The sequence below is a fragment of the Pristiophorus japonicus genome, chromosome 23 (assembly GCF_044704955.1).
Source record: "Pristiophorus japonicus isolate sPriJap1 chromosome 23, sPriJap1.hap1, whole genome shotgun sequence".
NCBI classification, from domain to species: Eukaryota; Metazoa; Chordata; class Chondrichthyes; family Pristiophoridae; genus Pristiophorus; species Pristiophorus japonicus.
In genome coordinates this window covers 63,673,867-63,689,057 of record NC_091999.1, presented here as the reverse complement: position 1 = coordinate 63,689,057, position 15,191 = coordinate 63,673,867, and the positions used below count along the sequence as shown (strand labels likewise).

Genomic DNA, 15,191 nt, shown 5'->3' with positions numbered 1-15,191 from the left:
CTCTGTATTTGCTGTCCTTGTCCTTTAGTTCTAGTTATTAATTGTATTCAATGTGAACCTCTTGTTCTGAGTTTGGCAATGAAAATAAGTTTCTGTCTTGTAATGTTTGATCATTTGTGAATTCGCTGCTCCCAGTTCAATGAACATTATGTTGTTTTCACAATTTAAACCTGTTTTCTGTGTCTGGCAATGCACGGAAGTTTCTGTCATGTAATGTTTGATAATTTGCTGATTCGCTGACCCCAGTTCAATGAACAGTATGTTGTTTTCACAATTTAAATCTCTTGTTCTGTGTCTGGCAATGCCCAGAATTTCTGTCATGTAATGTTCGATCATTTGCTGACTCGCTGCTCCCAGTTCATTAAACAGTGTGTTGTTTCCACAACTTGTTTCCAGTGATAGTGGTTTACAGGATTTGACAGAAATTTGATTTTGACACAAGATATGTTAGTGAACGATTAGATTACTGAACAGCTTGCAGTCAGCTTTCTGCACTGATGCCCAGTGTTGGATAATAAATATGTGTTCAGAGGTAATAAGTGTTTTAAGGTCCACTGGTTATTGTTAATGACACTGATCTGTGGAAATCAGCGTTGAGAGATCCTTCACAAATACACTGAGATATGAGACATTATTCACTAATGATTCAGCTATAGACAGTTGTCGTAATTTCCACCGCCTCCCGCTCTGCCTCACAGTCACTAATTCCAGATGGTCAGGACAGGGTTAAAACTGCAATACGGATTCCAGTAAAATGTTTATTCAGTTGTGTTTGAATTGATTTATTTCCCTTGTTCAGCCACAGTTCAGGAGATCTCGGGGTGGGCCGCACGGTAGCAACTATTCAAAATGGAGCACTATATTGTGAAATATTTTGATATTTCCAGTCTCAAACTCTCTCTGTCAACTGGAAGTCTGTAACTTTCTCATACCCGGTGAAAGGAAGTTGGTTGACACAGTTCCAGCTGTAAACAGACATGTTCGAAAATCTTCTGTGACATCTTACAACATGGGTCATCATCAGTCTATTGTAAAGCGACAGTCCCTTCTTTAAAGCTTATTTGCAATATTCTTGGAAAGTCAGCTTAAGCCAGTTACAAAGTGTACTTTCAAAACAATGGTTGGAAAGGTTCTGATTTCGACACATAATACAATTAAAGTCATCTTCTTCAGCCTACGACACAACCGCAGTAACCTCGCCAAAGACTCCATTCCCCTCTCTGGCCACAGATTTCATTCCACACCTTGGCCACATACTCCATTCCCCTCCCTGTACAAAGATTCGATTCCCCTTCCTGGACAAAAAATCGATTCCTCTCCTTGGCCACATACTCCATTCCCCTCCCTGTCACAGACTCCATTTCTTTCCTTGGCCCCCAATTCCATTCTCCTCCCTGGACACAGAATTCATCCCCCTCGCTGTCCCCATACTACATTCCCATCCCTGGACAATGACTCTATTCCCCTCAATGGACGCAGGCTGTTCAAAAACTCGCGGCTCTTTTGCTGAATTATTGCTTCCTCTGACTTGGATATGGCGTTCTATCAGAGTCTCATTCGGAGCTTTACCCACCTGGCAAAATTCCAGCACATTAATTATTTCAGTCATGACCCAGCACCCACACATCACATCCAACGCTTCACTCACTCCCTGTCACAACACCCAAACATCCCATCCACTGGTACATTCAGTCCAGAGCCAACACCCACACGTCCCATCCATTAGTACATTCAGTCCTTGTCCCGACACCCACACGTCCCATATATTGGTTATTTCAGTACCTGTGCCAAACACAACACGTCCCATCCGCTGGTGTAATCAGTCCTGACCCAAACAGCACACGTCCCACCCGATGATTTCATCAGACCTGACCCAAACACCACAAGTCCCATTGGCTGGTTCATTTAATCCTGACACATTTCACACATAATTCTTTGAGACTGCTGTTGTTGCTCTCAATCTGAAGTATACATTCCCTGTTTTTCTCTTTCTTACAGTGAACTTCGTGACGATAATGATCCTGCCTCGAGGAAGGTGCGGTCTCTCCAAGTGTGTCAGCCGTTACCTGGTGGCAATGGCAGCGGCGGATCTACTGGTCGTTATCCTCGACCTGATATCCAGGCAGATTCCTATTTTTTATTCAACCGTGTTTGAGTTCATGTGGAAGATTAATGTTTGTAATATCCATGCTATCCTGCTTTACGCAGTGACAGACTGTTCCGTCTGGTTCACAGTTGCTTTTACCTTTGATTGATGTATAGCCATTTGTTGTCAGAAGCTCAAAACCAAATATTGCACCGGGAAAACGGCGACTGTGGTTGTGGGAACATTGAGTGCGCTGTTCTGTGTAAAGAACACTTTCTGGTACTTTATGTATGAAGGTATGTATCAGATTTCCAATAGTCCCTGGTTTTGTTTTGTTCGATGGGAAGTCTATGAATCAGTATCATGGGCAGTAATTGAATTCCTTCATTATATTATAACACCGTTTATTCCATTTGTTCTGATCCTTCTGCTCAATACTTTAACTGTCAGACACGTTTTAGTGTCGAGCAGAGCCCGCAGGAGACTCAGGGCGCACAGCAGTGGGGAGAGTCCCAGTGACCCAGAGATGGAGAAGGAAATCCATCATTTTACTGTTTGTTATATCCGGCAATTTTATCCTGTTATGGGCAGTGTTTCTGTTATATTCTGTGGTTGAACGATTGTATTCGTTAAACGTTATTCGTGTATCTCTACCTCAATATGTACAGGAAATGGGATCAATGCTTCAGCTCCTGAGTTGCTGCACCAACACATGTATTTATGCCGTAACCCAGACGAAATTCAGAGAGGAGTTGAAGAATGTGGTGAAATATCCCTTCACTGTAATTGTTAAATGCATTAAATAATAAGAATCACACAATGTTTTGGGCGGGTGTTCTGCCCAATCCACTCATCTCTGTGGTACACACACAGTGAGGCCTGTTTTCATCTTTCACCGCGCGGAGTCAGCGACTAACAAAAATGGTAGTGGTGGGGAAGTCCAAGGAGATCAGTCCCGTTGGACTCCTTCCGGTTTTATCCCCGCTAAGACGTCTGCTGCGGTCTGGAACGGGTTTATAATGCTCCAGACCGCCAGGCTCGTGTCGGATGTGTTTACCCAAAGGGAGCGGCACGGGGAAGGTTGCTCTGTCACTTTTCAGTCCACGGGCGGGTCGCTCAGTCCCCAGCACTCCCAGGGAAAGCTGGGGGGAAATGGCCTGGGACCAAACAACAGCCAGGGAGGGAAGGTTTCAAAGGATCAAAGGTCAGTGCTTTCATCCTTTTGCAGGCTCCTTGTGTTTTTCTCCCAGTGGGGTTTAACCTGAGCAGCCCCAGCACCTGGTGATAGCGACGTATCCTTGTTTCAGATAATCTACCTTTGGGATTAAAGGGTCTCCTGCAGACGGAGTATATGCCAGTGACATTCACCACTGTAACGTTCCTTTGTAAATTTGCCTGAACAATGCGGTGAGCTGCAGGATGAAGTGTTCAGTGCACAAACTCGACACACATTAAACTCAGCTCCTCCTCACTCTCTGCAAAATCTCCGAGCTAAACATAGGCCATAATATGCAGTGTTCAGGGAGGGTGGTAACGAGCTTTGTTGCTAGGTATTGCAGTATGTGTGATGTAATAAAGCGGGGAAACTCGCATGACATTGTGCCTGAGTATTGTGACATCACAGACCTGCCCTTCTGACCACGCCCTGGTCTGTGGTTGACCCAGAATCGCATTTCAGACATCCCTTCTCCTTCACCCATCACCTTACAAAGAGTTACTTAATGTCTGCAGCACAGAAATAGGCCATTCGGTGCTCGCGGCTGCAAACTGGTCTGAGGCCGTTCCCCTGAGGTTTCCCTGGGGGTGCTGAGTGTTAGCAGCCCATCTGCCTGTGGACTGCAAATTTACAGAGCGACCTTCCCCACCCCGACCCTTTCGGCCCAGCAGAGCATGTCAGAGCTTAATCTATCACCACATCCTGATCTTAAACGGAGTGCACAAAGAGAGTGGTAAATTTGGGAACGTAGAGAAAGTGAGATTCAGTGGTAAGTCCGGGGTGAGTCTGGCTGAGTATTAGCTGTAAGAAGGGACATTTAGATTAACGTTTTGAATTGAACTTCGAACTTTAAAAACAGAAGTTAGCAGAAACTGCCTGTTAGTGGTAGTTAACTATCAGTCAGCTGTAAGTGTTAGTCTTAAATATGTGCTAATTACTGCGAGCAATGGGCATGGAGCTGAGACAGCACTTGTAACTTGTGTGTGGCTCCAAAGGTATAAAACTAAACACTAACTGCTGATTCACAGTGTGTTCTGCATAGTGATATTAAACGGAATTTGGTGAGAGTTTGAATGGGAACAGTGGTTGAAGGAGGTGCTGCTTTGGCCTCCAAAATACAGCAGGTAGATGAACGTTTGGAGAGTATTAACTTTTTTCTCGAAGCTTGGTCCACACTAAGACCTGGGAGCAATAAAAATACTTTATTAAATTAATAATTTAACTATAATTACTAATTAATTAATATAATTATAAATAACCATTTGAATAAAAACTAAGTAATTAAATTAATTCAGTCTGTAAATAAGCAAATGATTTATAAAAAATAACTAAAGGTGGCAGGGTAGGCAATGAGTCGAGACTGTAATGTGTGTGAGTTTGTGGACATCAAATCTGCCGCACATTCCCACATCTGCAGGAAATGTCTATGCTTTATTCTCTCTGGCTCAGAATAATTGGCCTGGAGTGCGAGTTCGACACACTCTGAAACACACAGGAGAAGTGATTTAATCCAGAAAACAATCACATCCCACAGAAAAGCGCAGGTTCAGTAAAGTCCGTGTCTGATTGGGTGCCGTGTAGCGAGAACTGAGTAGAGGCTGAGAATGAGACACTGCTCTTGCCCAACGAAACGGATAATGATTGCGTGGAGGACATCCACAAAACATACCAAGGTACGTGGCTCAGAAGGTTGTCCACAGACAGAGATAGGAAGAAATATTAAACAATTACTTTGCATCAGTATTTATCAGGGAGTCAACACAGGTGGACATGACATTGGAAGACATTAGAAATGAAATAACTGCATTTAAAATAACAAGAGGAAAATATTATGTAAACTAATCAAACCGAAAATGGATAAAATGCCGGCTTCGGAAAAATTACATCAAGGGAAGAGATAGCAGAGCATTAATAAACATATTTAATATTTTGTTAGAATAAAGTGCAGTGCCAGAGGATTGGCAGATACCTAATGTAATACCCATTTTTAAGAAGTGAGGTAGAACGTGACTGAGGAACTATAGTCCCGTCAACTTAACGTCGTTGGGAGGAAATATAATGGATTCCCTACTAAAGGAGAAAGTGGAAGAACAACTAGAAACCAAAAATGAATAGTCAGCATGGATAAGAAAAGGGAAAGTCTTGAATTGACCAAATTCTTTGAATTTTTCGAAGAAGTAACAGATAGCGTAAACTAACGTAATGTAGTAGATGTAATTTTTCTAGATTTCCAAAGGCCTTCGATAAGATGCCCCATAATAGACTGAAAGGGCAGATCACAAATTTTAATTCCAATTAATAATAATAATTGTGATTTTTTGAAATGGAGTTAACAGATTTTTAAAATAGATCCCACAGCCTGTTTTTCAGTCTGTGGGAAGCATGTGTGGGATGCCTTCCGCAGAGGGTCAGATGTTCCAATGCATAGACCAAAGGCCTTGGGAGCTGGGCACAGACACAGATAACATAGAATTTGAATTCTGTAATAAGATACAAGTTAAATAAAAAGAATCATAACAACATGTATCCTGAATTACTAATTAAAGTATATAGAGGCCAGATTGGAGGAAGCAACCTACCAGATAATCATGTATTAATCAATCAGCACATATTAATTGTAACTTGTGTAATTAAGTAAGACTATAATCTGAAACTGTATAAAATAAGATGTCTCTGGCAGTTTCTCTGAGCATTCATTCAAGGATAGCTCACCTGCCAGCTTGTATCTTTTATTAATAAAAACTGCGTTTACTTTAAGACCAACGGACTCCGAGTGGTGGTTTGAAGTTAACTCTAACAACGTGGCGCAGTCAGCAGGATCTACTGGACGGGCAGATTAGACTCAAAAAGCCAAACCAACCGAATAACGAGTGAGTAGAGAATTAACTTGAGAAATTCTCCATGCAAAGTAACGAGAGATCCAACGAATCTGAGTTAGAGTCCATGCAGCCAGTAAATCCAGTTGAGGGGCGCGTCAGGACACTGTAAATAAATACTGTAAGTTTTGGTACAATTAGTACGTATACAGGAAAAAAGCCTCAGTGTAAATAGTCCCGCAGAAGTAAAAGCGGAAAAACAACACAAGGTAAAAAGCCTTGGTTTAAAAAGTTCTGCTTAATAAAGATGGTAAAACAGGAACTGGGGAAACAGCCCCAATGTATGAAATGACAAATGAATCTGCCAAGGCCCTTGGAGGGCTGAGGTATAAACTACCAGAAGAGTTTCTGAGAGATAAATCTGAAAAGGTCATGAAGATGGTTAAGGCAGGATATGATGAAGGGAAAAATATCATTTTAACAGCCGGAAAGATGAATAGAAAGATACCCGAAGGTGAGATGGACAGAGAATGTGACAAAAGACAACAGGATGTAAGTTTAAAAATAGATATAATTGACAGAAGGGAATGGACAGAAGAATTTGGCCCAAATTTGTATCCCCCACTAACAGCGTTATGAATAGGACCTGAGGAAAATAAAGTATTGATTGGGGGCCAGAAGGTTCGCTTAGTAGATATTTTTCGGAAGTCCATAACAAAAACTGTTAGTGACTTTCTTAAGTGAAGTATGGATATAAAAATAGAGCCGGCCAAACAATAAGCTTTGTTGAATGAAGAGAGATTTTTGTGAATGTCTGTCTTTGAATGAAAGTGCTTGTGTGATTTTGGACTTCGGAATATTTGAGGTGGGAATTAATGAATTTTTCATGTGTCTGAAAGCCTGCTTCAGAAAGTGGTAGAGCTGTCTGTTGTTATGGCCCCACCCACTTTTTCAGACAGAGTGAATTTGTTTTAACCCTTTGCAGTGTTGTCCTGTATGAAGGAAGTTTTAAGAAAGTGTGAACCTAGAATTGAATGACATTTTAATTTAGAAACCCAGGTGTGGATTTATTCAGATGATATGTTATGGTGCTAGGAAATGCACAAAGGATAGGTTTGTTGAGCAAAAGATTAAAAATGTGTGGTCCCGATGGTTTTAAAAAAAATGTTTCGACACGCTCACTTGTCAAAAGAAAACATGTAATCATTGATTACATTTGTTTGAAAGACAATACATTTAGTCTAGGAATGAGATAAAGAACGGAGAAGGGAAATTATAATGCCTTAAAAAAAGAATCCTGCGTAGGTGTCTCAAGACTGCGGGCTTGGGAAGTACGCCCCATATTTCTTTGTGTTAAATCTTGATGCGAAAGCTTCGAGCTCAGTAAAAAGATTTTTAAATAAAAGATTGGCATATTTGAATTGGGATTTTGAGATATTTCTGGTGATTCTCCTTAATAAACATTTTGGTTGTATTGGAAAATCTTGGGTTTGGAAGACTTTTAATCAAAGTAAACATACTGTGTCAGAAGCTGAAGCTTAAAAAGATTAAATTTATGAGATACTGTATCACAAAATTGAAGTTACAGCGCAAAAGATTAGAGTTTTTGATGTTCAGCTTCTAAAACAGAAGTCAGGCACATAATTATAAAAAAAAGTACTTTGCATTCTGTGATCTGTGAATCACTATAAGCATAAATGATAAGTCCGATTAAAAAACAGTATTACCATATTTAACATTTCATAATCCAACAATAAATACAAATACTACAAAAGGGGAGCAGAAATCAGGATGGGAGCCGTGAAGAGTTAATTTTGTTCTGAAGATTTCAAGTACCACTGTTTAAGAAAATACACAACAAAATGAAATACATTTAACATAAAAAGTTAAATCTGATCTCTTAAAAAAAATAAGTAAAAATATCATGTTTGGAAACAATATAGAAATACCTTCAGGGATCAGGTCAAACTCCTGGGCAAGTGGGGAGCTATCTGCGAAAGTGTAAAAGGAATTTTGAAAAAAATTAAATTTTAAAACGGCAGGCTTTAGCAGTTTAGAACAAAGGACAATATAAGTTGAACTTGTGACTTCAGATACAGTGATTGAAGAACCACAGAAAGTGAGATGTAAAGGCTTTGAAACTGAAACATTTGAGATAACGGAAAGCAGGATTTAAAGTAAATCCCAAAAAGGCACAAATCGGACAAGCTGTGGTACAGTACCTGGGACACGAAATATCCCAAGGAACTCGGACCATGTCCAATGACAGGAAGGAGGACATTAGGATTATGCCCCGACCAAAACCAGTCTGAGGGGTTTGTAAGGTACTGGGGTTCTTTAGCTATTGCAGGAATTTTGTACCTAACCACAGCAATTGCAGAACCAATACAGTGGCTAGTGAAAGGAAAATCCGGTTGTAATGGAAATGGTAAGACTCTAACTAAAACCTGGAATATCCAGGATGTGTTTTATCAACAGAATGTAAACGTGATCATCACCGTCCTTCCGATTCTACAAAGACAAGCTACAAGGCCGCCCCTCGGGGGCCCAGAAGCATTTAACCACAGCGGAGGGTACAACAACTACGTAAAGCAGCCTCTAGAGAGCGGCATCTAAGTGTCAGGAGCGTTTGTCTTGAAGCCATAAGACAAGTATGTAAAAAATGTTACCTGAATATTGTAAACCAGGGAAATTAATCTTGGGAAATTGCGTGGTAGTTAAATCTGGAACAGAAGTAATGTTGTTAATTGACAATGTGCAGCATGAAATGTTACCTGTGAGCATAAATTAATCAGCCCTATACCTGCCAGAAAAAATTAGCCACAAGACTAAAGCGGTGTAAATACGATTGCTGGACACAATCCTGAGAATAGCTAGTGACACATCAGGAGCAAGGGAGTAACACAAGAAGCGGAGACACAAAGAAGGAAGACAGAGGAGATTTACAGTGAATGACGTATTAACTTTACAGAGTCATTTCTAGTAGATGCACCAGATAGACAGGCGAACCAGGCACGTGTAGATAGCTTGAGGGGAACAACGGAGGTACTAATCAGGAAACAGGCCAGGATTGGGATAGAATCTTCAGAGTTAGGATCTAAAACATCCCCAAAAAATGCTAGATGGTGTATCCGTATTGGAAGGCCATGCAGGAACAATTAATGAGAAAAATAAGCAGGAATTGAGAGGACGATGCCGAGGACAGGAAAAGAGACACATGTCATGCCTATGGGAGATGGATGATTGGTCAGGTGAGACACAATATGGATCAGATACAAACCGGGCGAGTTGCAGGTTCAATTAATAGCACCCAGTTGAAAGAAATGGCACAGCACACTGGGCCATTAGATGCATGCACCCTGAAACATAGAAACATAGAAAAAGGTTGCAGGAATAGACCATTCGCCCCTTCAAGCCTGCACCAACATTCAATAAGATCATGGCTGATCATTCACCTCAGTACCCCTTTCCTGCTTTCGCTTCGTACCCCTTGATCCCTTTACCTTAAGGGCCATATCCAACTCCCTCTTGAATATATCTGATGAACTGGCATCAACAACGTTCTGCAGAAGAGAATTCCACACGTTAACAACTCTCTGAGTGCAGAAGTTTCTCCTCATTTCGGTCCTAAATGGCTTATCCCTTGTCCTTAGCCTGTGACCACTTATTCTGGACTTCCCCAACATCGGGAACGTTCTTCCTGCGTCTAACTTGCCCAGTCCCATCAGAATGTTATGTTTCTGAGGTCCCCTCTCATTCTTCTAAACTCCAGTAAATACAGACCCAGTCGATCCTATCTCTCCTCATATATCAGTCCTGCCATCCCGGAAATCAGTCTGGTGAACCTTCGCTGCACTCCCTCAATAGCAAGAACGTCCTTCCTCAGATTAGAACAAAACTGAATACAGTATTCCAGGTGAGGCCTCACCAAGGCCCTGTACAGCTGCAGCAAGACCGCGCTGCTGCTATATTCAAATCCCCAAGATATGGGGCCAACATGCTATTTGCCTTCTTTCTGTCTGCTGCACCTGCATGCCAACCTTCAATGACTGATGTACCATGACACCCGGATCTCGTTGCACTTCCTCTTTTCCTAATCTGCCGCCATTCAGATAATATTCTGCCTTCGTGTTTTTGCCACCAAAGTGCATAACCTCACATTTATCGTTATTACACGACATCTGCCACGCAATTGCCCACTCACCTAACCTGTCCAAGTCACCCTGCAGCCTCTTAGCATCCTCCTCACATATCACACCGCCATCCAGCATAATGTCATCTGCAAAATTGGAGATATTATACACAATTCTTTCATCTAATTGATTGATGTATATTGTAAATTGCTGGGGTCCCAGCACTGAGCCCTGCGGCACCCAACTAGTCATTGCCTGCCATTGTGAAAAGGACCCGTTTATCCCGACTCTGTCAACCAGTTCTCTATCCACATCAATACATTACCTCCAAAGCCATGTGTTTTAATTTTGCACACCAACCTCTTGTGTGGGACCTTGTCAAAAGTCTTTTGTAAGTCCCACTACACCACATCCACTGGTTCTCCCTTGTCCACTCTACTAGTTACATCCTTACAAAATTCTAAAAGATTTGTCAAGCATGATTTCCATTTCATAAATCAATGTTGATTTGGACCGATCCTGATAGTGCTTTCCAAATGTGCTGCTATTTCATCTTTAATAATTGATTCCAACATTTTCCCCACCACTGTTGTCAGGGTAACTGGTCTGTAATTACCAGTTTTCTCTCTCCCTCCTTTTTCAAAATGTCGTGTTACAATCGCTACCCTCCAGTCCATACAAACTGATCTAGAGTCGATGGACTATTAGAAAATGATCACCAATGCATCCACTATTTCTAGGGCCACTTCCTTAAGTATTCTGGGATGCAGACCATCAGGCCCCGGGGATTTATCGGCCTTTAGTCCCATCAATTTTCCTAACATAATTTCCCACAAATAAGGATTTCCTTCAGTTCCTCCTTCTCACTAGCCCCTCGGTCACGTACTATTTCCAGAAGGTTATGCATGTCTCCCTTCGTGAATGCAGAGCCAAAGTATTTGTTCAACTGGTCTACAATTTATTTGTTCCCCATTATAAATTCACCTGAATCTGACTGCAAGGGACCTACGTTTGCCTTCATTAATCTTTTTCTCTTCACATATCTATAGAAGTGTTTATGTTCCCAGCAAGCTTCCTCTCATACTCTATTTTCCTCCTCCGAATTAAACCCTTTGTCCTCCTCTGCTGAATTCTAAATTTCTCCCCGTCCTCAGGTTGATGCTTTTTCTGACCAATTTATATGCCTCTTCCTTGGATTTAACACTATCCTTAATTTCCCTTGTTAGCCACGGTTGAGCCACCTTTCCCGTTTTATTATTTTACTCCAGACAGGGATGTCCAATTGTTGAAGTTCATCCATGTGATTTTAAATGTTTTCCATTGCCTATCTGCCGTCAACCCTTTAAGTATGATTTCCCAGTCTATTCTAGCCAATTCATGTCTCATACCGTCGAAGTTACCTTTCCTTCAGTTCAGGACCCCAGTCTCAGAATTAATTGTTTCACTCTCCACATTAACAAATATTTCTACCTTATTATGGTTACTCTTCTCCAAGGGGCCTCGCACAACATGATTGCTAATTAGTCCTTTCTCATTGCACATCAACCAGTCTAGGATGGCCAGCCCTCTAGATGGTTCCTCGACATATTGGTCAAGTAAACCATCCCGAATACACTCCAGCAAATCCACCTGTACCGTATTGCTAACAGTTTGGTTAGCACAATCTATATATAGATTAAAGTCGCCCATGATAACTTCTGTACCTATATTGCACACATCCCTGCTTTCTTGTTTGATGCTGTCCCCAAACGCACTACTATTGTTTGTTGATACACAACTCCCACTAGCGTTTTCTTCCCTTTGATATTCCGCAGCTCCACCCACACAGAATCCACGCAAATGTCCTTCCTTACTATTGCGTTAATTTCCTCTTCAACCAGCAATGGCACCCCACCTCCTTTTCCTTTCTGCCTATCCTCCCTGATTGGTGAATATCCCTGGATGTTGCGTTACCAGCCTTCGTCACCCTGGAGCCATTTCTCCGTGATGCCAATTACATCAAATTCATTAATTGCTGCCTGTGCAGTTAATTTGTCCACCTTATTACGAATACTCTTCGCATTGAGGCACAGTGCCTTCAGGCGTGTTATCTTGACACATCTTGCCCCTTTATAATTTGGCTGCAATGTGGCCCTTTTTTATTTTTGCCTTGGGTTTGTCTGCCGTCCACCTTTACTTTTCAGCCCGCATTTCACTTCCCACTGTCTCCCTGCATAGGTTCCGATCCCACTGCCATATTAGTTTAACCACTCCCCAAAACCACGAGCAAACTCTCCCCCGTGGACATTGGTTCTGCCCAGGTGCAGAGCGTCTGGTTTGCACTGGTCTCAGCTCCCCCTGAAACGGTTCCAATGTCCCAGGAAATTGAATCCCTCCATTCTGCACCACACATTCATCTGAGCTATCCTGCGATTCCTACTCTGACTAGCAGGTTTCAGTGGTAGCTATCCTGAAATTGCTACCTTTGATGTCCTATTTGTTAATTTAGCTCCAGGCTCCTTAAATTCAGCTCGTAATTCCTCAGACAGAGTGAGTCAGACTCAAACACAAACACATAAAGAGCTCTCTTAACACAGAGAGTGAGAGGCACAGAAACATTGCATAACCCCATCTCTTTGTCAGTTGAGAATGCTATAAAGTTATCGACATGTACAGATTCAACAGAATACATTCGCGTATTACTGAGCAGGATGGGAAGAAATCGGTTTCAATTTAAAGATTTACCAAGAGTGGGGTATCGAACCCACGCAGCTATACACCCATTGGATTTTACGTCCAACGCCTAAACCACTCGGCCATCCTGGTTTTGTCAGTATTCGGATTTTGTCTCTGTGAGAATATGGGCTGCAGATCCATCTCACAGACATAGGTTTTTAATGAGCATTTTCAAATATTTATAGTAATATTGACACAGGGGCAACTCTCCTATTCTTTTTCGAGTAATGCTCTGGGAACTTTCACATCCACCCGAGGGTGCAGACGGAGCTTCAATTTAACATTTCATCCGAAAGTCAAAAGCTTCAACATTGCAAAATTCCCCAAGTGCTGCATTTGAATGTCAGCCAAGATTATATGCTCAAGTCTCAGGAGTTGGACTCACACACACAACCTCCTGATTCAGCCGAGAATGCTGCCACTGAACCAAAGCCGATACCAAAGCTCACATCCGTATTATTTTCCCCAAGTCTTTTTATAAAGTTCCAGGACATTTTGAAGTAATATACAACATTGTGAAAAAGCTCCACCCTCGTCGGGGAATTGAACCCCGACCTCACGCGTGACAGGAAGGGATATTAACTACTACACTAACGAGGAACTGACGCGTATTTGTTTTGTTAGAGCAGGAATCGAGCTGTGAACAGAACTGGACAACATGAGAAGTCGACAGGCACACTGAGAGACAGAGACAAACCGACAAACAGGGAGAGACAGACAGCGAGATAGAGACAACGTGAGACAGAAAGTATGAGACTGAGAAGGAGAGACAGACTGAGTGAGAAAAAGACTCAAACACACACATATACAGAGATGTGTGTGTGTGTGCTCTTCAAAGAGAGAGAGGGAAAGAGTGAGAGAAAGACAGTGACAAAGACAGTGACAAAGAGAGAGACCGAGAAAGAGTGAGCGACAGATAGAGAGATAGACAGAGATATAAACAGAAAATGATGGAAATACTCAGCAGGTTAGAGACAGGAACTAACAGAGACAGGCAAAGAGAGAGACAGGTGGAGACATGGACAGAGAGAGATGATGGGAATGAGAGAGACAGTCAGACAGAGAGACTGAGAGAATCCCATTGGAACAGAACTGGACATCGTGAGAAAGAGACAGATAAGTTGAGAGACAGGAAAACAGGGAGAGACAGACAGCGAGATAGAGACAAAGAGAAACAGAGACTTTGAGACTGAGATGGAAGGTCAGACTGAATAACAGAAAGACTCAAACACATACATATACAGAGATGTGTTTGTGTGCTCCATAAAGAGAGGGGCAAATAGTGATGGAATGACAGGGACAAAGACAGGGACAAAGAGAGAGATAATTCATAGAATGCATACGGGACTGTTTCTTAGAACAGTATGTAACAGAGCCTACAAGGGAGCAAGCCATCTTTGGATCTGGTCCTGTGCAATGATACAGGAAAAATAAACGATCTCCTCGTAAAAGATCCTCTCGGAATGAGTGATCACAATATGGTTGAATTTGTAATACAGATTGAGGATGAGGAAGTTGTATCAGAAACGAGGTTACGATGCTTAAACAAAGGGGACTACAGTGGGATGAGGGCAGAGTTGGCTAAAGTAGACTGGAAACAAGGACTAAATAGTGCCACAATTGAGGAACAGTGGAGGACTTTTAAGGACCTCTTTCATAGTGCGCAAAAAAAATTTATTCCAGTGAAAAGAGGGGCGGCAAGAGAAGTGATAACCAGCCGAGGATAACCAAGGAAATAAAGGAGAGTATCAAATTAAAAACCAATGCGTATAAGGTGGCCAAGGTTAGTGGGAAACTACAAGATTGGGAAAATTTTAAATGACAGCAAAGAATTACTAAGAAAGCAATAAAGAAAGGAAATATAGATTACGAAAGTAACTGGCGCAAAATATAAAAACAGATAGTAAAAGCTTTTACCGATATATAAAACGGAAGAGAGCGACTAAGGTAAATGTTGGTCCCTCAGAAGATGAGAAGGGAGATTTAATAATGGGAAATGTGGAAATGGCTGAGACCTTAAACAATTACTTTGCTTCCGTCTTCACAGTGGAAGACACAAAAACAATGCCAAAATTTGCAGGCCACAGGAATGTGGAAAGGGAGGACGTTGAGACAATCACTATCACGAGGGGAATAATGCTGGACAGGCTAATGGGACTGAAGGTAGACAAGTCCCCTGGTCATGATGAAATACATCCCAGGGTGTTAAAAGAGATGGCTGAAGT

At 41.8% G+C, this 15,191-nt stretch overlaps 1 non-coding gene across 1 annotated transcript; it reads right to left on the bottom strand.

The window, feature by feature from the left end:
• Positions 1–12,972: 12,972 nt before the first annotated feature.
• trnal-uaa (transfer RNA leucine (anticodon UAA)) lies at positions 12,973–13,056 on the bottom strand. The gene has a single exon. It is a non-coding gene; the product is annotated as a tRNA-Leu (tRNA).
• Positions 13,057–15,191: the final 2,135 nt, after the last annotated feature.